Source organism: Mobula birostris, chromosome 7, assembly GCF_030028105.1.
Source record: "Mobula birostris isolate sMobBir1 chromosome 7, sMobBir1.hap1, whole genome shotgun sequence".
In the NCBI taxonomy this organism is placed as follows: domain Eukaryota; kingdom Metazoa; phylum Chordata; class Chondrichthyes; order Myliobatiformes; family Myliobatidae; genus Mobula; species Mobula birostris.
The window spans coordinates 2,093,329-2,118,620 of record NC_092376.1 but is presented as its reverse complement, the minus strand read 5'-3'; the positions used below and the strand labels follow the sequence as shown (position 1 = coordinate 2,118,620).

At 44.6% G+C, this 25,292-nt stretch overlaps 1 long non-coding RNA gene across 1 annotated transcript; it reads left to right on the top strand.

Annotated features, from left to right (window-relative positions):
* Positions 1-2,318: 2,318 nt before the first annotated feature.
* Positions 2,319-19,134, top strand: LOC140199942 (uncharacterized). The gene is made up of 3 exons (XR_011886533.1): positions 2,319-2,402; positions 9,470-9,516; positions 18,875-19,134. It is a non-coding gene; the product is annotated as an uncharacterized lncRNA (long non-coding RNA).
* The last annotated feature ends 6,158 nt before the right edge of the window (positions 19,135-25,292 follow it).

Here is a 25,292-nt window from a genome sequence, read left to right as displayed (position 1 = left end):
AAGAACACTCCAAACAACTCCACAAAGAGGCTATTGAAAAGCACAAGTCAGGAGATGGATACAAGAAAATTTCCAGTCACTGAATATCCCTTGGAGTCCAGTTAAGTCAGTCATCAAGAAATGGAAAGAATATAGCACAGCTGTAAATCTGCCCAGAGCAGACGGTCCTCAAAAACTGAGTGACCGTGCAAGAAGGGGACTCATGAGGGAGGCCACCAAGCGATATATGACAACTCTGGAGGAGTTACAAGCTTCAGGGGCTGAGATGGGAGAGACTGCGACTACAACAACTGCTGCCTGGGTGCTTCACCAGTCGCAGCTTTATGGGAGAGTGGCAAAGAGTGGCACTGTTGAAAAAAACACATGAAATCTCGGCTAGAGTTTGCCAGAAGGCATATGGGAGGGTCTGACGTCAGCTGGAAGAAGGCTCTATAGTCTGATGAAACAAAAATTAAGTTTTTTGGCCATCAGAATAAATGCCAAATCTGGCATAAACCAAACACCGCACATCATCAAAAACACACCATCCCTACCGTGAAGCATGGTGGTGGCTGCATCATGCTATGGAGATGCTTCACTGCAGCAGGCTCTGGGAGGCTTGTGAAGGTAGAGGGTAAAATGATTGCAGCAAAATACAGGGAAATCCTGGATGCAGTCTGCAAGAGAACTGCAACTTGGGAGAAGATTTGTTTTCCAGCAAGACAATGACCCCAAGCATAAAGCCAAAGCTACACAGGAATGGCTTAAAAACAACAAAGTTAATGTCCTGGAATGGCCAAGTCAGACTCCAGACCTCAATTCAACTGAGAATTTGCGGCTTTGAAAAGGGTTGTTCACCGACAATCCCCACGCAATCTGACAGAACTTGAGCAGTTTTTAAAGAAGAATGGGGGAAAATTGCAGTGTCCAGATATGCAAAGCTGATACAGACCTATCCACACAGACTCAAGGCTGTAATTGCTACCAAAGGTGCATCTACTAAATACTGACTTTAAGGGGTGAGTAATTATACAATTAATTATTTTGTGTTTTATTGTAATTAATTTAGATCACTTTGTAGAGATCTGTTTTCACTTTGACACCAAAGAGTCTTTTCTGTTGATCAGTGTCAAAGAAGTCAAATGAAATCCACTGTGGTTCAATGTTGTAAAACAATAAAACATGAAAACTTCCAAAGGGGGTAAATACTTTTTACACGCACTGTAGCTATCCTAATGTTTTTCTAAAGTTCCAGCACATCCTATTTCTTAACATTGACATGCTCTTCTATGCTGTCCTCACAATTGTCATGATCCCTCTCACTGGTGAATACTGAGTCGCATAAACTCTTTTTGGGTTTCTAGCTGGGTCCAAGTGTTGATTTTGACCGATGTTTCTATGACTGACTCCACCGTCTTCATCAGGGATGATGCCCAGGTACGTCTAGTCTGGTTGTACATATACTCATACAAGAGTATCTATCTCATATAAGAGCCTCTTAGACAGGTACATGGAGCTTAGAGAAATAGAGGGCTATGCGGTAGGGAAATTCTAGGCAGTTTCTAGAGTAGGTTACATGCTTGGCACAACATTGTGGGCTGAAGGGCCTGTAATGTGCTGTAGGTTTCTATGTTCTGTGTACTTTATACTCAACTCCCGTTATCCGTCCCACCTGATTGGTTAGTCCTCAGTCAATCAGGTTTCCGCTGTCCCACCTCGTATTCCATGTGCCAGTGACATTAAACCTGGTTCTGACTGGAGGAAAGTATAGGGGGATGTCAGGGCTGGATTTTTTACACAGAGAGTGGTGGAAGTGCGGAACACGCTGTCAGAGATGGTGGTAGAGGCAGATACATTCGGGACATGGAAGGGACAGATAGGCACATGGATGATGGAGAAATGGAGGGTTATGTGGGGGGGGGGAAGGATTAAAGTGATCTTGGAGAGGGTTAAAAGCACTGTGTGCCTAAGGGCCTGGGTCGTTCTATGTTCTGTATTGCGCTGCCTGTGACCTGATCACCGTGTCCCCAGGAGACAGGCCAAGGATGAAAGAGTGCAGGGACCGGTGCTAGACACCGTGATCTGCCGATACGCTCCGTGCTCCCCACACAGACAGAGGCACAGAGAACTCAGGAAGGAGTGTCAATGGTTTGTTCTCAGAAATCAGGCACTTGTTTACTTGACACACACCCATTGACATTTGTTGTCCAGAATCTGGTGCTTTGAGGACAACTTGTGAAAGAGTCCAAGCACTGGGGACAGTTTGTTCTGGCTCTGAGCCATGTTTGCATTGGGTGAGGGGGTATATATATGGCCCCAGCCCCGTTCCCTCAGTGCAGGCTGTACCTCTGAACCAACATGAAGCTACTGCTCGGAGACCTGTGCCTCTGCTTGGTTGTGGCTCTCTCGCTCTTCTTCCCTGGGTGAGTACTGGCTAAAGAAGGATTCCTCCCTGCCTTCCCATCAGTCACAGACCGGGCCATGGGTAGCAGTGCTGAGTAGACATCTGAGTGGGGATGGACAGAGACACAAGGGTAGAGCCACTGCCTCACCACACCTTCTCCCTGTGACCATGTGGGATTCCCCAGGGCGCTCCCATTGCACAGTACAGACCCTTGGGCCCACAATCTCATACAGACCTTTCAACCTACTTCAAGATCAACTTAACCCTTCCCTCCCACATAACCCTCCATTTTTCAATCATCCGTGAACCTCTCTAAGAGTCTCTTCAATGTCTCGAATGCACCTGCCTCTACCACCACCCCTGGCAGTGAGTTCCACACACCCACCACCCTCTGTGTAAAAAAAAACTTACTTCTGACATCCCCCCTATGCTTGCCTCCAATTACCTTAAAATATGCTAATTCCACCCTGGAAAAAGTCTCTGGCTGTCCACTCTATAGATGCCTCTTATCATCTTGTACACCTTGATCAAGTCACCTCTCATCCTCCTTCAGCCCGAGCTCACTCAACCTTTCCTCACAAGACATTCTCTCTAATCCAGACAGCATCCTGGTAAATCTCCTCTGAACCTCCCTATATCTTCCAAATCCTTCCTGCACAGAGGCGACCAGAACTGAACACACTATTCCAAGTCAGTGAGTTCCTTCACACATCCCGACAATGCACAGGGCTGGGGGGGTTAATTGCCTCTAGTGTGTGGGTTTTGCCCGACGCCGACCCCCCAGGCCTGACTCGACGTAGTAGTCGTAGTGTGTGGGTGAGGGGTTGAATTGGTGGGATGGCGTGGAGGGTGAGATGGGTGCTGTCCTGTCAGTAGATTTCAAGTTAATTTATTTGTGATAGGGCACAATAACTGGACCATCCACGGGGACCACAGTACCTTATACTTTATTGTCGCCAAACAATTGATACTAGAATGTACAATCATCACAGCGATATTTGATTCTGCGCTTCACACTCCCTGGATTACAAATATTAAATATTAAAAATAATTAAGGTTAGTAAATATTAAAAATTTAAATTATAAATCATAAATAGAAAATAGAAAAATGGAAAGTAAGGTAGTGCAAAAAAACCGAGAGGCAGGTCTGGATATTTGGAGGGTACGGCCCAGATCCGGGTCAGGATCCGCTCAGCAGTCTTATCACAGTTGGAAAGAAGCTGTTCCCAAATCTGGCTGTACGAGTCTTCAAGCTCCTGAGCCTTCTCCCGGAGGGAAGAGGGACGAAAAGTGTGTTGGCTGGGTGGGTCGTGTCCTTGATTATCCTGGCAGCACTGCTCCGACAGCGTGCGGTGTAAAGTGAGTCCATGGACGGAAGATTGGTTTGTGTGATGTGCTGTGCAGTGTTCACGATCTTCTGCAGCTTCTTTCGGTCTTGGACAGGACAACTTCCATACCAGGTTGTGATGTAGTAATTAGCGTAAAACTATCACGGCTCAAGGAGTCAGAGTTTAATCCTGGCATCCCTCTATAAGGGATACCTGCACATCCTAACTGTGAATGTGAGTGTTTCCTCCAGGTATTCTGGTTTCCTCCTACAGTCCAAGACATACCAGGCAGGTTAATTGTTCATTGTCAATTGTCCCGTGATCAGGGTATGGGGGTTGCTGAGCCTGCATAGCTTGAAGGGCTGGAAGTGCTTAGTCCACACTGTCTCTAGATAAAGGATAAATACAATTAAAAAACGAGACCATGCTGCCACATTACACCCATGTGACCAATTAATCTAATAACTCCCACGTCTTTGGAATTTTGGGGGAAACCCACACTGTCACACGGATAACATACAAACTCCTCGGAGTGTCTGGCCTGGAGGAGGTGTAGCTGCCCTGGTTGAAGGTAGTGGGTGCTCAGACACTGAGCACGCGCTATTGGAGAGAATAACAAGTGTTTTGCAAAGTTTTTATTTAAAGTAGTGTTGATAGACTGGGTCAGATTGAAGAGCAGTTTGATAATCTACCTCCCAGTGAAGTACATGTTAGCAGTTATGATCAGTACATTTGAGATAACACCAAGTCTGTAGTGGACAGTGAGGAAGACTATCAGAGCTTGCAGCGAGATCTGGACCAGATGGAAAAATGGGCTGAAAAATGGCAGATGGAATTTAATGCAGACAAGTGCGAGGTGTTGCACTTTGGGAGAACCATCTAGGACAGGTCTTTCACAGTGGGCACTCAGGTGTGTGGTAGAACAGAGGGATCTGGGAATACAGGTCTATAATTCATTGAAAGTGGCGTCACAGGTAGATAGAGTTGTAAAGAAAGCTTTTGTCACATTGGCCTTCATGAATCAAAGTATTGAGTACAGCAGTTGGGATGTTATGTTGAAGCTGCAGAGGACATTGTTGTGGGGCCTAATTTGGAGTATTGTGTGCAGATCGAGCCACCTACCTACAGGAAGGATGTAAACAAGATTGAAAGAATGCAGAGAAAATTTACAAGGATGTTCATTGGATTTGAGGACCTGGCTTAGAAGGAAAGGTTGAAAAGGTTCGGACTTCATTCCCTGGGGCATAGGAGAATGAGGGGAGATTTGATGGAGGTATACAAAATTATGAGAGGTATAGATAGGGTAAATACAAATAGGCTTTTTCCACTGATGTTGGTGAGACTAGAACTAGATGTCATGGGTTAAGGGTGAAAGGTAAATTGTTTAAGGAGAATATGAGGGGGAATTTCTTCACTCAGAGGGTGATGAGAGTGTGGAACATGGTGGTCTAGGCTCAATTTCAACATTTAAGAGCATGGATCAATATGTGGAACTGTGACGTCATGGCTATTACAGAGACTTGGATGTCTCAGGAGCAGGAATGGCTGCTGAATGTGCCAGGCTTTAGTTGTTTCGAAAACAACAGAGAGGGAGGCCAAAGAGTTGGGGGTGTGGCGTTACTAATTAGGGATAGTGTCACGTCTGCAAGAAAAGGAGGAAGTCATGGAGCGATGGTCTACTAAGCCAATGTGATTGAAGGCAGAAATAGGAAAGGGGCAATAATTCAAAGGTTCAAAGGTCAAATTTAATGTCAGAGAAATGTATACAATATACATCCTGAAATGTTTTTTCTTCCCAAACATCCAAGAAAACAGAGAAGTGCCCCAAAGAATGAACGACAGTTAAACGTTAGAACCACAAAGTCCCCCTGCAGCTCCCTCCTTCTCACGTGTAAGCGGCAGCGAACTACAATCCCCCCCCACCGGCAAAAACAAGCAATAGCACCCGCCAGCCAGCGCTCAAGCGTGAGCAAAGACACAGGCTTGCAGTTACCCCAAGATCTTCACGTTTCATCCAGTAGACAACACACCACAGGCTCTCTCTTTCTCAGCAAGCAGGGAGACATAACAAACAACTCACTGGTTTACGATGTTAGAAGTCCGTTACATCGCTTTATTTCGAGCTCTGAGCCTGAAGATTTCAAAGATCTTGGGTCTTCGGGCACACAGCAGATATCCCGACTCCCCTGATGACACAGGGGTCTCCTGCTGTGACACCGACCCTCAATCCGCCCTTCTCCAGAGCCTCAAGATCCTAGGCTTCCAAATCCGAGCCGGACTCTTAGGCTGAGCCCTTGGTGTGCCGAACAACAAGGGTCGGCTATGAAACCCTGAGAATGGGTCCCATTCCCGCAAAGAACCAAAGTCTGCATGTAACTCCAGGTCAGGGTCTTCCGAAGAACCCTGAAAGGGAAAAATAAAGATATTAAAGATGGAAATAGAGCTGTTTCTGAAGATGCAAGCAGAAGAGTTGCTGTTTAGCGCCATCTTAACTTCACTCCACCTCTTCCGGTAATTCTACTGCGTGTTTTTTATAGACCCCCCCTAATAGTAACAGGGACATCGAGGAGCAGATAGGGAGGCAGATTCTGGAACTTTGCAATAATGTCGTGAGGGGAGATTTAGACTTTCCTAGTATTGATTGCCATCTCCTTAGCGCAAGGGGTTTCAATGGGGTGGAGTTTATTAGGTGTGTTTAGGAAGGTTTCCTGATGCAATATGTAGATAAGCCAACTAGAGGGAGGCTGTTCTTGATCTGGTATTGGGAAATGAACCTGGTCAGGTGTCAGATCTCTCAGTGGGAGAGCATTTTGAAGGTAGAGATCACAACTCTATCTCCTTTACCATAATGCTGGAGAGGGATAAGAACAGACACTTTGGGAAAACATTTAATTGGGGTAGGGAGAAATATGATGATATTAGGCAGGAACTTGGAAGCATAAATTGGGAGCAGATGTTCTCAGGGAAATGCACGGCAGAAATGTGGCAAATGTTCAGGGAACATTTGCATGGAGTTCTGTGCAGATATGTTCCATTGAGACAGGGAAAGGCTGGCAGGGTTAAAGGACCACTGTGTACAAAGCCTGTAGAAAATCTAGTTAAGAAAAGAAAAGCTTATGAAAGGTTCAAGAAACAAGATACAGTCAGAGCTCTGGAAAATTACAAGGTTGCTTGGAAGGAGTTTAAGAATGGAATTAGGGGAAGCAGAAGGGGCCATCAGAGGGCCTTGATGAGCAGAATAATGGAAAGCCCCAAGGCATCCTATATGTGAAGAGCAAGCAGATGAGCCGTGTGGGAATTGGACCAATCAGGTGCGAGAGAGGAAACGTGTGCATGGAGTCAGAGGAGGTAGCGGAGCCACTTAATGAATACTCTGCTTCAGTATTCACCAGAGAAAAGGACTTCGGCGATTGTGGGGATGACTTACAGCAGACTGAAATGCTTGAGCATATAGACATTAAGAAAGAGGATGTGCTAGAGTTTTTGAAAAGCATCAAGTTCAATAAATCACTGGGACCAGATGAGATATACCCCAGGCTACTGTGGGAAGTGAGGGAGGAGATCGCGATGATCATTGCGTCATCAATAGGGGCAGGAGAAGTACTGGAGGATTGGAGGGTTGCAAATATTGTTCCCTTGTTCAAGAAAGGGAGTAGAGATAGTCCAGGAAATTATAGACCAGTGAGTCTGACTTCATTTGTAGGCAAGTTGTTGGAGAAGATCCTGAGGATCTTAGAACTAAGGGACATTGCCTCAAGATTCAGGGAAGAAGACTTAGGACGGAGATGAGGAGAAACTGTTATTCCCCAGAGAGTGGTGAATCTGTGGATTTCTTTGCCCAGGGAAGCAGTTGAGGCTTCTTCACTAAATATATTTAAGATACAGTTAGATAGATTTTTACATAGTAGGGGAAGTGAGGGTTATTGGGAAAAGGCAGGTAAATGGAGCTGAGTTTATGGACAGATCAGCCATGATCTTATTAAATGGTGGGGCAGGCTTGATGGGCCGGATGGCCTACTCCTGCTCCTATTTCTTATGTTCTTATGAGAGGGAGGATTGATGAGCATTTGGAGAGGCATAATCTGATTAGGGATAGTCAGCATGGCTTTGTCAAGGGCAGGTCATGCCTTACAAGCCATATTGAATTCTTTGAGAATGTAACAAAACACATTAATAAAGGTAGAGCAGTGGATGTTGTGGATATAGATTTCAGTAAGGTATTTAATAAGGTTCCCCATGCAAGGCTCCTCTAGAAAGTAAGGAGGCATGGGATCCAAGGAGACCTTGCTTTGTGGATCCAGAATTGGTTTGCCGACAGAAGGCAAAGAGTGGTTGTAGATGGTTCACATTCTGCATGGAGGTCAGTGACCAGTGGTGTTCTGCAGGGATTTGTTCTGGGACTGTTCCTCTTTGTGATTTTTATAAATGACATGGATGAGGAAGTAGAAGGGTGGGTTAGTAAGTTTGCTGATGACACAAAAGTTGGGGATGTTGTGGATAATTTGGAGGGTTGTCAGAGGTTACAACGGGACATTGATAGGATGCAGAACTGGGCTGAGAAGTGGCAGATGGACTTCAACCCAGATAAGTGTGAAGTGGTTCATGTTGATAGGTCCAATTTGAACACAGAATACAATGTAAATGGTAAGACTTTTGGCAGTGTGGAGGATCTGAGAGATTTTAGGGTCTGTGTCGATAGAACGCTCAAAGCTGATGCACAGGTTGACAATGTTGTCAAGAAGACATTTATCAACCTTGGGATTGAGTTCAAGAGCCATGAGGTAATGTTACAGCTATATAAAACATTGGTCAGACCACACTTGGAGTACTGTGTTCACCTCACTACAGGAAGGGTGTGGAAACTATAGAAAGGGTGCAGAGGAGATTTACAAGGATGTTGCCTGGATTGGGGAGCATGCCTTATGAGAACAGATTGAGTGAACTCGGCCTTTTCTCCTTGGAGCGACAGAGGATGAGAGGTGACCTGATAGAGGTGTATAAGATGATGAGAGGCATTGATCGTGTGGATAGTCAGAGACTTTTTCCCAAGGCTGAAATGGCTAACGTGAGGGGACATAGTCTTAAGGTGCTTGGAAATAGGTACCAAAGGGATGTCAGGGTAGGTTTTTCACACATAGATTGGTGGGTGTGTGGAATGCACTGCCAGTGACGGTGGTGGAAGCAGATACAATAGGGTATTTTAAGAGCCTCTTAGATCGGTACAAGAAGCTTAGAAAAATAGAGGACTATGCACTATGGAACTTCTAGACCTTCTCTAGAGTAGGTTACATGGTTGGCACAACATTGTGGGCCAAAGGGCCTGGAATGTGCTGTAAAATTGTATGTTTAAGTTAAGAGAAATTTGGATAGGTACATGGTTGGGAGGGGTATGGAGGACTATGGTCCTGGTACAGGGCAGATTAATATTTTAGCATGGACTAGATGGGCCAAAGGGCCAGTTTCTGAGCTGCTGTGTTCTATGAGTCAATGACGGAAAGTGGGCCAAGAGGGGACATATGGAGTTTCACTCAGACAAGGCGATTTCACAGGGCAGCTTAAACACAATAAATGTCAGATCCATGGGGATTGTAGAACAGAGAGTCCCAGAGATGGTTTCCTGAAAGTGGGATCAATCCCAGATCTCTAGAGGTGGGAGGGAACAGTATGACCTGCTGGGAAAGCTGAGGGGGGTGGGATGTACATAGAAGTGAGGGAGATTGGTGGAAAAATCTGTTGATGGAAATCTGCTTCATTCCAGGAGCAGGGCAAGTCATCACTGGACATTTCGGGTGCCTAGGAGCTCGGGTAATGTTCATTCCATTATTGTTCCCTCCCCTCTCCAACCCCCCCCCCACTCCCATGCCATTTTACTCCCAATGCCTTGTTCCTCTCCCCCACCTTGCCCCCGCACCTCCCTGTCGCTCCCTTTCCCTCAAATTCTCTCCCAAAGTGCATGACTTTGCATTTTCAAACATTGTCTTTCATTTGCTACTTTCTTGCCCATTCTCCTAATCTGTCTAAGTCCTTCTGCATCCTACTTGTTTCCTCAACACTACCTGTGCCTCCACTAATTTTCAGATCATCTGCAAACTTGGCAACAAAGCCATCTATTCCATCATTTAAATCATTGATATACAGCATAAATAGAAGTGGTCCCAATATCAACCCTTAAGGAAAACCACTAGTCTCTGGCAGCCAACCAGGAAAGGATCCTTTTATTCCCACTCGCTTGCCTCCTACCAATCAGCCAATGCTCTAACCATGTTAGTAACTTTCCTGTAATACCATGGGCTCTTAACTTGGTAGCAGCCTCATGTGTGGCATCTTGTCAAAGCCTTCTGAAAGTCCAAATATACATCCCCTTTATCTATCCCATGTGTAATTTCCTCAAAGAATTCCAATAGGTTCATCAGGCAAAATTTCCCTTAAGGAAACCATGCTGACTTTGTCGTATCTTGTCCTGTGTCGCCAAGTACTCCACAACTTCATCCTTAACAATTGACTCCGATGTCTTCCCAACCACTGAGGTCAGACATACTTGTCTATAACTTGCTTTCTGCTGCCTTCCTCCTTAAAGAGTGGAGTGACATTTGCAATTTTCCAGTTGTCTGGCATCATGCCCGAGTGCCCGAGTCCAAAATTTTCTGAACGATCATTACCAAAGCCTCCACAATTTCTACTGCTGCCTCCTTCACAACCCTAGGGTGCCGTTCATCTGGCCTAGGTGATTTATGTACCTTTAGGTCTTTCAGCTTTTTGAGCACCTTCTCCCTCGTAATAATAACTGCACTCACTTCTCTTCCCTCACACCCTTCAATACCTGGCACAATTCTAGTGCCTTCTACAGTGAAGACTGATGCAAAGTACTCATTTAGTTCATCTGCCATTTCTCCGGCCTCATTTTCTAGTGGTCCTATAGCCACTCTCACCTCTTTTTTTTACATACTTGAAAAAAGCTTTTCCTACCCACTTTGATATTGTTTGCTAGCTTGCTACCATATTTCATATTTTCACTCCTCATGATTCTTTTAGTTGCTCTCTGTAGGGTTTTAAAAGCTGCCCAATCCTCTGTCTTACCACTCATTTTTTGCTTTGCTGTATGGCCTCTCTTTGCTTTTACATTAGCTTTGACTTCCCCTGTCAGCCACGGTTGTACTGTTCTGCCATTTGAGTATTTATTTGTTTTTGGAATACATCTATCCTGCCTGTTTTCATTTTTCCCAAAAACACACACCATTGTTGCTCTGCTGACATCCTTGCCAGCAGCTCCTTCCAATTTACTTTGGCCAACTCCTCTCTCACACCACCGTAATTTCCCTTACTCCACTGAAATACTGCTACGTTAGACTTTCCTTTCTCCCTAATTTCAATTTCAAGTTGAACTCAATCATATTGTGATCACTGGCTCCTAAGGGTTCTTTTACCTTAAGATCTCTAAACACCTCTGGTTCATTACATAACACCCAATCCAGTATAGCTGATTCCCTAGTAGGCTCAATAACAAACTGCTCTAAAAAGCCATCTCGTAGGCATTTAACAAACTCACTCCCTTGAGATCCATTTCCAACCTGATTTTCCAAATCGACCTACATGTTAAAATCTCCCATGACTACCATAACATTGCCCTTTTACACAACTTTTCTATTTCTTGTTGTAATCTGTGGTCCACCTCCCAGCTACTGTTGGGAGGCCTGAATATAACTGCCATCAGGGTCCTTTAACCCTTGCAGTTTCTTAACTCAACCCACAAGGACTCAACATCTTCCGATCCTATGTTACAACTTTCTACTGATTTGATACCATTCTTTACCAATAGAACCACGTCACCCTCTCTGCCTACCTTCCTATCCCTCTGATACAATGTGTATCCTTGGACATTCAGCTCCCAACTACAACCATCCTTCAGCCACGATTCAGTAATGGCCACAACATCATACTTGACAATCTGTAATAGTGCAACAAGATCATCCACCTTATTCCTTATACTCCGTGCATTCAGATCAGAACTGTATTTGCTACCCTTTTTCATTCTGCATCCCTAATGTACTGATACTCACCGTGCTGGCTGCAATTTTTGTCCTATCATCTGCCTGACCTTCCTGACAGTCTGAATCCATGGTATCTTTGCTTTTTTATCATCCTGAGTCCCTTCACTCTGGGAACACCCCCCACCAAATTAGTTCAAACCTTCCCCAATGGTTCTAACAAACCTGCCCATGAGAATATTGGTCCCCCTCGGTTCAGGTGCAACCTGTCACTTTTGAACAAATCATACCTCCCCCAGAAGACCATAAGACATCGGAGCAGAATGGCTGATCCTGGATCCCACTCAACACCATACACCTGCCTTCTCACCATATCCTTTGATGCCCTGACCAATCAGGAAACGATCAACTTCCTCCTTAAATATGCGCATGGACTTGGCCTCCACCGCAGTCTGTGGCAGAGCATTCCACAGATTCACTACTCTCTGGCTAAAAAAATTCTTCCATACCTCTGTTCTGAAGAGAAGAGATCTCAATGATCCAAGAATCTGAAGCCCTGCTCCCTGCACCAACTTCTCAGGCACGCTTTAATTTGCCAAATTATCCTGTTTCTACCCTCGCGGGTGTGTGGCACGGCAGCAATCTTGAAATTACTACCTGGGAGGTGCTGCTTCTCAGCTTTCTACCAAGCTCTCTAAATTCTCTTTTCAGGGCCTCTTTGCTTTTCCTTCCTATGCCATTGGTACTGTCACGTGTCCAGCAACAATGGATATGAAATTGAGTCAGGTTTTATAAACAAACCGCAATATTTATTAACCTCTACTCAAAAACATAAAAAAGTAAACAAACTAGTTTAACTGGACATTAACTGTTATACGGCTATATCGAACAAACAGTCGAACTTAGAAATACTTCTAAAAGGGGTTAATTCAAACACAGTCTTAAAGTAGTAAGTTGAAAAGTCCTAGAGATGTTTACAGACTTTAAGGAGAGACTTTACTGCAGCAACAATAAGAAAATAACGAATCTGCCGATCACCGTCGAGCGATGCTTTGTCCAAAGGAATCACAAAGAAATGAAGTCATAAATTAACTTACCTTTTGGCTGGAGGGTAGACACTGTGCAAACCGTCCTGACCTTGCAGGGGTTTAACTCAAACGTGCATGCCACAATTTCCCAGATGATTCCAATTCCAAACAGTCGATCGCTACCAAAACACCAAATGTCATTAACTTTACCCAAACCATTGGGTTCCCGTACATTGGTAAGGTATTCACTCTCCAATACTAGACTGTAAAAGTAAAACAAATGTGCAACAAACAAAAACTGGCAGCGATTGGCGAAACTGCCGGCAACAACGTGTTTGTACCTTAAAATAGAAAGTAAAAACTGCGTCACATTTTGGCGGGCTTCCTTAAATACCATAGGGGACATGCCATCACATGACATAACATCACCCCACGGTCATGAGACAATTACATCATCCCACTCACAAGACCATTACATCATCCCACTGCCCCATGATCAAACTGTGGGCATGTAACACCTTCCCCCAAAAGGGAAAATTTTGATCTATCATGAGTAAAATTTTAACAAATATTTGCAAAAAACATACAAATGTATAAAATCTACAACATACATAATATACATAGAATTATCATACAACACCTTACAAACTAATATACAGTCAGAGTGTTATAAATATTAAAATTCCACTCAAAAAAACATCGTAAATTCATTAGGACAGACAGTCAGCAATCACATTATCTTTGCCTTTAATATGAGTTATCAAAATATTATACTCCTGTAACATCAAACTCCAATTCAGTAACCTTCTATTTTTGTTTTTCACCTTACTCAAAAATACTAATGGATTATGATCAGTGCAAACTATGAGTTGCACCAACATACACATCAAAATGTTGTAAAGCCAAAACAAGAGATAATAATTCCTTTTCTATGGTTGAATAATTTCTTTGATGCTCATTAAATTTCTTAGAAAAGTAAGCTACCTGACGATCAACCTCATCACCATCATCCCTTTGGAGTAACACTGCTCCTGCAGCCTCATCACTGGCGTCCACAGCTTTGAAAATGGGTTTTCAAAGTCAGGTGACCTGAGCACAGGTTGATGACATAGCATAGTTTTCAATTTATCAAATGCCCCCGACAAAGCACTATCCACACAAACTTTTCACCCTTCTTCAAGAGGTTAGTTAATGGAAGGGCAATGTCAGCAAAATTCTTACAAAATTTTTGGTAATATTCTACCATTCCCAAGAATCTTCTGAGAGTTTTCTTACCACTTGGAGTGGGTACCTCTAAAATTGCCTGAACAGGAGCTAATCTACATTGACCCACAACATAACCAAGGTAGGTGACAGTGGCATGACCAAATTCACTTTTAGCTAAGTTAATAGTTAGGTTAGCTTTTGAAAGCCTTTCAGATAGTTTCTCCACTGCAGTAATATGTGCTTCCCAAGTATCATTTCCTGTAACTAAATTATCAATATAGGCATCTGTATCTTTTGATCCATGAATCACAGAATTAATCATTCTCTGGAAAGTTCCTGGTGCATTCTTCAGTCCAAACGGTAGAATATTATATTCATATAATCCAGAAGGTGTTACAAATGCAGAATTCTCTCTACCTCTATCCGTCAGTGGAACACACCAATACCCTTTTAACAAATCAATCTTTGTAAGGAACTGTGCTTTTCCAACTTTGTCCACACAATCACCTAACCTAGGGATTGGATACGCATCTGTTTTTGTTACAGCATTCACCTTCCAGTAATCAGTACAAAACCGAATACTACCATCTGGTTTAGGTACCATGACACAAGATGAACCCCAAATTGAAGTAGAAGGTCTAATAATATTATTCTCTAACATATACTTAATTGCTTGTTCAGCAAGTGCACATTTTTCCATCTTCATCCAATATGGATATTGCTTTATGGGTCTGGCATCTCCAACATCTACATCATGTGAAGCTACTGTGATTCTTTGAGGAACATGTGGAAATAAAGAGTGATCTTAAGGCTTTAGCTCTTCCAGGATTCAGCAAAGAGAAGTTTCATTCAGAGAAATCAAAGGAAAGGAAAGCTGAAGTTTTTTTCCTTCTCCTCTTTATATCTGTTCAACTAGGACAGTAGAGATGACAAACAGGATAGTATAATGCTCTCTTGCAGGATGTGGGAAGGCAGGGAGACTTCCAACACCCCTGACAACTGCAACTGTGAGAAGAACATCCAGCCGCAGCTTCTAACAATCATGTTAAGGAGCTGGAGCTGGAACTGGATGAACTCCAGATCATTCGGGAGGCCGAGGGAGTGATAGATAGGACAGATTGAGAGGTAGTTACACCCAAGGTGCAGGACACAGGAAACTGGGTGACAGTCAGGAAGGGGGAAGGGGTGAAGGAGCCAGTGCAGAGTACCCTTGTGGCCATCCCCCTCAACAACAGGTATATCACTTTGGATACTGTCAGGGGGAAATGACCTAACAGAGCAAAGTCACAGTGGTTGGATCTAAGGCACTGAGTCTGCCTCTGTGACTCAGAACAGAAGTGGGCAGAACAGGCGTGCTGTGGTGTTGGGGGATTTGTTAGCTGGGGGAACAGACAGGATGGGTGAGAACAAGATTTCCAAATGGTGTGTTGCCTTTTGGGTGTCAGGTGCTGGGATACCTTGAATCGAGTCATCAGCATTCTTCAGTGGGAGAGTGAACAGCCAGAAGTCATGGTCCATGTAGGTACCAGTGACATGGGTGGGATAAATGACAAGGTTCTGAAGAGAGAGTTCACGGAGTTGGGTGCTAAGTTAAAGGGTAGGACCTCCAGGGTTGTGATCTCAGGATTGCTACACATGCCACGTGCTGGTGAGGCCAGAACTGTGAAATATTATACAGTTTAATATGTGGCTAGGAGTTGGTGTAGGAAGGAGGACATAAGATTTTTGGATCACTGGGCTCTATTCCAGAGAAGTTGCAATCTGTTCAGGAGGGACAGTTTGCACCTGAACTGGAGGGGGACTAATACCCGAGTGGGAAGGTTTGTTAATGCTGCACGGTGGGGTTTGAACTAGAGTTGCAGGGGGATGGGAACCAGTGAGCCAGAACAGTTAGTGGAGAGGTTTTGGAGACACTTGTTGGTAAGATCTCAGACAAAGTTAGGAGTCAAAAGTTTGAGCATGGTGCAACTAGTGTCCTGAGCTACATATATTTCAATGCAAGAAGCATCAGAGGAAAGGCAGATGATAGTGCTGAAGATGAGGTAGCTGGTTTACAAACAGAGACAATGCATATTGAGGAGAAGCTGTTGATAGGGCAAAATTGCAGTCAACAGGATGAGTTGCAACGTAAAAGGCAGACAAAATCAAAGGGTGAATAGAAGACTGAAGGTGTTATATCTGAATGTGCTCAGTATATAGAAAAAGGTAGATGAACTTGCAGCATAGTTACAGATAGGCAGGTATGATGTTGTAGGCATCACTGAATCATGGCTGAAAGAAGATTATAGCTGGGAGCGCAATGTCCAAGGATACACATGGTATCAAAAGGACAGGCAGGAAGGCTGAGTGGTGGTGTTGTCCTGTTGGTAAAAAATCACTAGAAAGACATGACATAGGGTCAGAAGGTGTTGAATCATTGTGGATAGAGCTAAGGAACTGCAGAGGTATAAAGACCCTGATGGGAGATGTATACAGGTCCCCAAACAGTAGTAAGGATGTGGACTACAAATTGCAACTGGAGATAGAAAATGCATGCCAGAAGGGCAGTGTTACAATAGTCAGGGCATCTAAGGAGGTGCCATGAGCCCATTGTATTACAGGAAAGATTCTAGCATGGATAAAGCAGTGGCTGACTGGCAGCAGGCAAAGAGTGGGAATAAAGGGAGCCTTTTCTGGTTGGCTGCCGGTGCCTAGTGATGTTCCTCAGGAGTCTGGGCTGGCTTCTTTTTACATTTTATGTCAATGATTAGGATGATGGAATTGATGACTTTGTTGCAAAGTTTGCAGACAATATGAAGATAGATGGAAGGGCAGATAGTTTTGAGGAAATAGGCTACAGAAGACCTAGCCAGATTAAGAGAATGGGCAAAAAATGTGGCAGATGGAATAATGTCAGGAAGTGTACAGGCATGCACTTTGGTAGAAGAAATGAAAAGGTTGACTATTTTCTAAATGGAGAGAAAATATAAAAAATCTGAGGCACAAAGAGATTTTCTTCCTATGGATGTTGCCTGGCCTGCTGCGTTCCACCAGCATTTTGTGTGTGTTGCTTGAATTTCTAGCATCTGCAAATTTCCTCGTGTCAGGGTATTTGTGCAGGATTCCCTACAGGTTAACTTGCAGGTTGAGTCCGTGGTGAAGAAGACAAATGCCATGTTAGCATTTTTCAAGAGGACAAGAATATAAAAGCGAGGATGTAATAGTGAAACTTTATGAAGCACTGGTGAGGCCTCACTTGGAGTATTGTGAGCAGGTTTGGGCCCCTTATATAACCATATAACAATTACAGCACGGAAACAGGCCATCTCAGCCCTTCTAGTCCGTGCCGAACTCTTACTCTCACCTAGTCCCACCGACCTGCACTCAGCCCATAACCCTCCATTTCTTTCCTGTCCATATAGCTATCTTCAAAAGGAAGTGGTGAAACTGGAGAGGGTTCAGAGGAAGTTCACAAAATTATCCCAGGATTGAATGGTTTGTCATGTGAAGAGCATTTGACGGCTCTGGGCCTGAACTCACTGGAACTCAAAAGAATGAGGGGGTGACTTAATTGAAACCTATCGAATGGTGAAAGGCCTTTATTAGAGTGGATGTGGAGGGGATTTGGGCAACATTTCAAAGGGACATAGGCATTTGGGGAGCAATTCTTGTAGTTTTCGTTTTGTTGTGTCTAAACACCCAGTGACCAATCAGGAGTGAGTGTGTTTCTATCTCCCTGCATCACAGAATGGGAAAGTGGTGGTTGCTGCCTTGTGATGGGAGACCCTGTGATACATTCCTAGGGATGGTGTTTTAATTTGCACACTGGACCAACAGGTCGGATCTCTGCATTTGTATGAGGACTCCTTACTAATCGCGGAAGGGATACTGCTAATATCAGTCCCTTTTGATGACAAGGAAAAACACCATTTAGGGAAATTATCTGGCTTCTCAGCTTTCTGTGTTGGGGGGAGCCCAGAGGGAGTAGTCTATTCCAGCCAACTCCGACCCAGAGTATTGTGTCAGCCTTAAGGGGCTTGAGTCTTCATGGCTCCCTGTGGAGTAAGTGCTTTAAGGGCTGGTATTTCCCCATGTGCCTTTTGTTTAATTGGAAGGTCCTGACTCCTGAAGCGATTTCCCACCTAATAGGGAGTGTTGTATGATAAGCGAGAGTGAGCAGGAACAGGATCGTGGGATGGCAGTGTGAGCATTCCCAGGACACGGAATGGTACATATTGGACATGCAGTTACCAGGCCTACCCATGGCTCCCCAGGGGGTGGTGCAGCTGATATGTGGTGCTGTTCATATACCACCTGAGCACCTCCGGGACCAGACTGTCCCGGGAACTGATACTGATGGCTTCGATTACCTGCTCACAAAGAAAGGTGACACTTGTACTGTGATTGTGCCTACATTCCTGATGCATCAGGGAGCATCACTCGGCTGGCTGATCACAACTGGGAGTGAGTGTGTAAGATAAAGTGGGGGACCAGCTCGTTGGCTATTACACTCTGGAGAAGGGCTGGTGGTCTTCTGGGGCACAGGGAGGCTGGTGGACTACTGTAGTTCACTGGGGGGGGGGTGACTATTGGGTTTATAGTACTGGGTGCTGTGTTTGTTCCTGGGGGAACTTAAATGTTAGGTCAATTTTTTTATTGTTTGTATGTAATGCCTTGGTTAAGATTTTTACTGCTGTGCTGTAGGTATTTCATTTTAGCAGTTCTGCAGGAGCAGTCTGTTCTGCTTTTAGCATGTTTGGGTTTGAGCCAAAGATACGGGGCTATGTTGTTCAGCTTAGGAATGCTGTGTCAGCCAATCAGGATGGGGAATTGGGAGAAGGTTCTGCAGAACACTGGGTGGAGATGTTTTTGTGAAGGATACTGATGTGGGTGGAGGTCTTTTTGGTTGGAGCTGGGAGAAAATGGGAAGAAAGTTGGCTGAGGATGCCATCCCTGTTGCACAAGGTGCTTTGTGGAGAAGAATGGCTTCGAGGAGGAAGGACCAATACTCCCGTGGGAGAGCCTGTTTGCTCAAGATGGATTTCAAGCAAAATTGGGAAGGTGGTGTCCAGACTGTGGGTCCAGCGCATGAGTTAAAGACAACTTCAAGATGAGCTTCAACTTACGTGCACATTTGGACTAGGTTAACTGTAATGAGCCCTTTTCATTTTTTTTCTTTTCTTTTTCCTACTATCTGATCAATAAAGCAGAAATTTGTAAATATACTCTCTTTATAATTGTACGCAGTGTACGATCTGTTATGTCTTGCCGACCGGTAATTACAAGTGGCCAGCTTTTCCACAGTATTCACTTAGATTGGGGTGCAGGTGATTGAAACATCCCGGCTCTCCCGGCCTGGTGGGACCCACGTCATATTGACCCTAGACATATGGAATTCGAGAAGGGTGGTTTTCTCACCACTGGGTCCATTGGCTTGTTAGTGAGGAGCCAGCCAGCCGTGTTTCTAGAGATGTCCAGTAAAAATGTAAATAATGATTGATACACCGATTTGTAGTCAGAGCCTTCTGTCTCACTCACATGAACCTGCCTCCACGTTACAGCCTGCTGTAAATGAGCAATAAGAGAAAGGGAATTGTGATGTTGAGAGACGGAAGAGGTTGTACGGGATCAACACAGAACAACAAAATTATCCTGAGAGCATAAATTCAAAGGGCTGAAGGACTGGTCTGCTACGGCTAACTAGCTTTACCTTCCAGGTGAGTTCTGTCTCCCTTTGCTGTCTCTGCTGCAGACCCCTTAACTGGGTAGGTGGAAGAATTGGAAGTGTTCCAAGCTCCCTGCTGTACACTCCTGTGGGGAGAGTGAACGGAGAGGTGGCGGGGGGGGATTACTGAGAGAAGCCAAGGGTCTGATCCCACTCTCCTATGGGGAGACTGAATGGAGAGGTGGGAGGATTACGGGGCAACACCAAGGGTCCGATCACACACTCCTGTGGGGAGAATGAACGGAGAGGTGGGGGATTACTGAGGGAATGCTGAGGGTCTGATCCCACTCTCCTGTGGGGAGAGTGAACGGAGAGGTGGGGGATTACTGAGGGAATGCTGAGGGTCCGATCCCACTCTCCTGTGGGGAGACTGAACAGAGAGGTGGGGGGGGGGGATTACTGAGAGATTGCCAAGGGTCCGATCACACACTCCTGTGGGGAGAGTGAACGGAGAGGTGAAGAGAGTGAATGAAAAGGTTGGGGGGATTACTGAGGGAATGCTGAGCGTCTGATCCCACACTCAGAATCAGAATCAGGTTTATTATCACCGGCATGTGACATGAAAATTGTCAACTTAGCAGCAGCAATTCAATGCAATACATAATATAGAAGAGAGAAAAAAATAATAGAAAACCTACAGCACAATACAGGCCCTTTGGCCGACAATGCTGTTCTGAACATGTCCCTACCTTAGAAATTACCGAGGGTTACCCATAGCCCTCTATTTTTCTAAGCTCCATGTACCTGTTCAGGAGTCTCTTAAAAGACCCTATCGTATCCGCCTCCAGCACCATCACCGGCAGCCCATTCCACACACTCACCACTCTCTGCGTAAAAAAAATCTGACATCTCCTCTGTACCTACTTCCAAGCACCTTAAACCTGTGCCCACTCATTCTAGCTATTTCAGCCCTGGGGAAAAACCTCTGACTATCCACACGATCAATGCCTCCCATCACCTTGTACGTCTCTATCAGGTCACCTCTCATCCTCCGTCGCTCCAACGAGAAAAGGCCGAGTTCACTCAACCTATTCTCATAAGGCATGCTCCCCAATCCAGGCAACATCCTTGTAAATCTCCTCTGCACCCTTTCTATAGTTTCCACATCCTTCCTGTAGTGAGGCAACCAAAACTGAGCACAGTACTCCAAGTGGGGTCTGACTAGGGTCCTAATATACCTGCAACATTACCTCTCGGCTCTTAAACTCAATCCCATGATTGATGAAGGCCAATGCACCATATGCCTTCTTAACCACAGAGTCAACCTGCGTAGCAGCTTTGAGTGTCCTATGGACTCGGACCCCAAGATCACTCTGATCCTCCATACTGCCAAGAGTCTAATAATTAATACTACATTCTGCCATCATATTTCACCTACCAAAACGAACCACCTCACACTTATCTGGGTTGAACTCCATCTGCCACTTCTCAGCCCAGTTTTGCATCCTATCAATGTCCCGCTGTAACCTCTGACAGCCCTCCACACTATCCACAACACCCCCAACCTTTGTGTCATCAGCAAACTTACTAACCGATCCCTCCACTTCCTCATCCAGGTCATTTATAAAAATCACAAAGAGAAGGGGTCCCAGAACAGATCCCTGAGGCACACCACTGGTCACCCACCTCCATGCAGAATATGACCCGTCTATAACCACTCTTTGCCCTCTGTGGGCAAGCCAGTTCTGGATCCACAAAGCAATGTCCCCTTGGATCCCATGCCTCCTTACTTTCTCAGTGAGCCTTGCATGGGGTACCTTATCAAATGCCTTGCTGAATTCCATATACACTACATCTACTGCTCTACCTTCATCAATGCGTTCAGTCACATCCTCAAAAAATTCAATCAGGCTCGTAAGGCACGACCTGCCTTTCAAAAAGCCATGCCGACTATTCCTAATCATATTATGCCTCTCCAAATGTTCATAAATCCTGCCTCTAGCAATCTTTTCCATCAACTTACCAACCACTGAAGTAAGACTGACTGGCCTATAATTTCCTGGGTTACCTCTACTCCCTTTCTTGAATAAGAGAACAACATCTGTAACCCTCCAATCCTCCGGAACCTCTCCTGTCTCCATTGATGATGCAAAGGTCATTGCCAGAGGCTCAGCAATCTCCTCCCTCACCTCCCACAGTAGCCTGGGGTACATCTCGTCTGGTCCCGGTGACTTATCCAACTTGATGCTTTCCCAAAGTTCCAGCACATTCTTTTCCTTAATATCTACATGTTCAAGCTTTTCAGTCTGCTGCAAGTCAGGGCTACAATCATCAAGATCCTTTTCCATAGTGAATACTGAAGCAAAGTATTCATTAAGTACGCCTGTTATCTCCTCCAGTTCCATACACACTTTTCCACTGTCACACTTGATTGGTCCTATTCTCTCATGTTTTATCCTCTTGCTCTTCACATACTTGGGGTTTTCCTTAATACTTTTTGCCAAGGCCTTCTCATGACCCCTTCTGGTTCTCCTAATTTCTTTCTTAAGCTCCTTCCTGCTGGACTTATAATCTTCAAGATCTCCATCAATACCTAGTTTTTTGAACCTTTTTGTAAGCCTTTCTTTTCTTCTTGACAAGATTTTCAACAGCCTTTGTATTCCACAGTTCCTGTACCCTACCATCCTTTACCTGTATCATTGGAACGTACCTATACAGAACTCTACGCAAATAACCCCTGAACATTTGCCACAATTCTGCTGTACATTTCCCTAAGAACATCTGTTCCCAATTTATGCTTCCAAGTTCCATAAGACCATAAGACAAAGGAGCAGAAGTAGGCCATTCGGCCCATCAAGTCTGCTCTGCCATTTTATCATGAGCTGATCCATTCTCCCATTTAGTCCCACTCCCCTGCTTTCTCACCATAGCCTTTGATGCCCTGGCTGCTCAGATACCTATCAATCTCTGCCTTAAATACACCCAATGACTTGGCCTCCACTGCTGCCCGTGGCAACAAATTCCATAGATTCATCACCCTCTGACTAAAAAAATTTCTTCGCATTTCTGGTCTGGATGGGCGCCCTTCAATCCTTAAGTCATGCCCTCTCGTACTAGACTCCCCTATCATGGGAAACAACTTTGCCACATCCACTCTGTCCATGCCTTTCAACATTCGAAATGTTTCTATGAGGTCTCCCCTCATTCTTCTAAACTCCAAGGAATACAGTCCAAGAGTGGACAAACGTTCCTCATATGTTAACCTTCTCATTCCCGGAATCATTCTAGTGAATCTTCTCCGGACCCTCTCCAACGTCAGCACATTCTTTCTTAAATAAGGAGGCCAAAATTGCCCACAGTACTCCAAGTGAGGTCTCACCAGCGCCTAATAGAGCCTCAACATCACATTCCTGCTCCTATACTCTATTCCTCTAGAAATGAATGCCAACATTGCATTCGCCTTCTTCACCACCGACTCAAACTGGAGGTTAACCTTAAGGGTATCCTGCACGAGGACTCCCATGTCCTGTTGCATCTCAGAACTTTGAATTCTTTCCCCATTTAAATAATAGTCTGCCCGTTTATTTCTTCTGCCAAAGTGCATAACCATACACTTTCCAACATTGTATTTCATTTGCCACTTCTTTGCCCATTCTTCCAATCTATCCAAGTCTCTCTGCAGACTCTCCGTTTCCTCAGCACTACCGGCCCCTCCACCTATCTTCGTATCGTCAGCAAACTTAGCCACAAAGCCATCTATTCCATAATCCAAATCGTTGATGTACAATGTAAAAAGAAGCGGCCCCAACACGGACCCCTGTGGAACACCACTGGTAACTGGCAGCCAACCAGAATAGGATCCCTTTATTCCCACTCTCTGTTTCCTGCCAATAAGCCAACGCTCTATCCACCTATGTAACTTTCCCATAATTCCATGGGCTCTTATCTTGTTAAGTAGCCTCATGTGTGGCACCTTGTCAAAGGCCTTCTGAAAATCCAAATATACAACATCCACTGCATCTCCCTTGTCTAGCCTACTGGTCATTTCCTCAAAAAATTGTAATAGGTTTGTCAGGCAGGATTTTCCTTTAAGGAATCCATGCTGAGTTCTGCCTATCTTGTCATATGCCTCCAAGTACTCTGTAACCTCATCCTTGACAATCAACTCCAACAACTTCCCAACCACTGATGTCAAGCTAACAGGTCTATAATTTCCTTTTTGCTTCCTTGCCCCCTTCTTAAATAGCAGAGTGACATTTGCAATCTTCCAGTCCTCCGGAACCATGCCAGAATCTATCGACTTTTGAAAGATCATTGCTAATGCCTCCGCAATCTCCACAGCTACTTCCTTCAGAACACGAGGGTGCATTCCATCTGGTCCAGGAGATTTATCTACCTTTAGACTATTCAGCTTCCTGTGTACTTTCTCTGTCATAATTGTGACTGCGCACACTTCTCTTCCCTGCCACGCTAGAGTGTCCGGTATACTGCTGATGTCTTCCTCAGTGAAGACTGATGCAAAATACTTGTTCAGTTCCTCTGCCATCTCCTTATCTCCCATTACAATTTCTCCAGCATCATTTTCTATTTGTCCTATATCTACTCTCACCTGTCTTTTACTCTTTATATACTTGAAAAAGCTTTTAGTATCCTCATTGATATTATTTGCTAGCTTCCTTTCATAGTTAATCTTTCCCCTCTTAATGACCTTCTTAGTTTCTTTTTGTAAGGTTTTAAAAACTTCCCAATCTCTGTCTTCCCACTAATTTTTGCTTCCTTGTATGCCCTCTCCTTTGCTTTAACTTTGGCTTTGACTTCTCTTGTCAACCACGGTTGCATCCTTTTTCCATTCGAAAATTTCTTCTTTTTTGGAATATACCTGTCTTGCACATTCCTCACTTCTCGCATAAACTCCAGCCACTGCTGCTCTGCCGCCCTTCTCGCCAGTGTCCCTTTCCAGTCAACTTTGGCCAGTTCCTCTCTCATGCCACTGTAATTTCCTTTACTCCACTGAAATAGCGACACATCAGATTTTGGCTTCACTTTTTCAAATTTCACAGTGAACTCAATCATGTTATGATCACTGCCTCTTAAGGGTTCCTTCACCTCAATCTCTCTAATCACCTCCGGTTCATTACACAATACCCAATTCAGTACAGCCGATCCCCTAGTGGGCTCAACAACAAGCTGTTCTAAAAAGCCATCTCGCAGACATTCTACAAATCCTCTCTCTTGAGATCCAGTGCCGACCTGATTTTCCCAATCCACTCGCATGTTAAAATCCCCCACAATTATCATAACACTGCCCTTCTGACAAGCCTTTTCTATTTCCTGTTGTAATTTGTAGTCCACATCCCTGCAGCTGTTTGGAGGCCTGTATATAACTGCCATCAGGGTCCTTTTACCCCTGCGATTTCTTAGCTCAACCCATAAAGATTCTGCACCTTCCAATCCTATATCACCTCTTTCTAATGATTTAAATCATTTCTTACCAATAAAGCCACGCCTCCCCCTCTGCCTACCTGCCTATCCTTCCGATACACCGTGTATCCTTGGACGTTCAGCTCCCAGAGACATGCATGCATCCTTTAGCCACGTCTCAGTAATGGCCACGATATCATACCTGCCAATCTGTAGCTGTACAACAAGATCATCCACCTTATTCCTTATGCTGCGTGCATTTAAGTATAACACCTTAAGACCAGTATTTGGTACTTT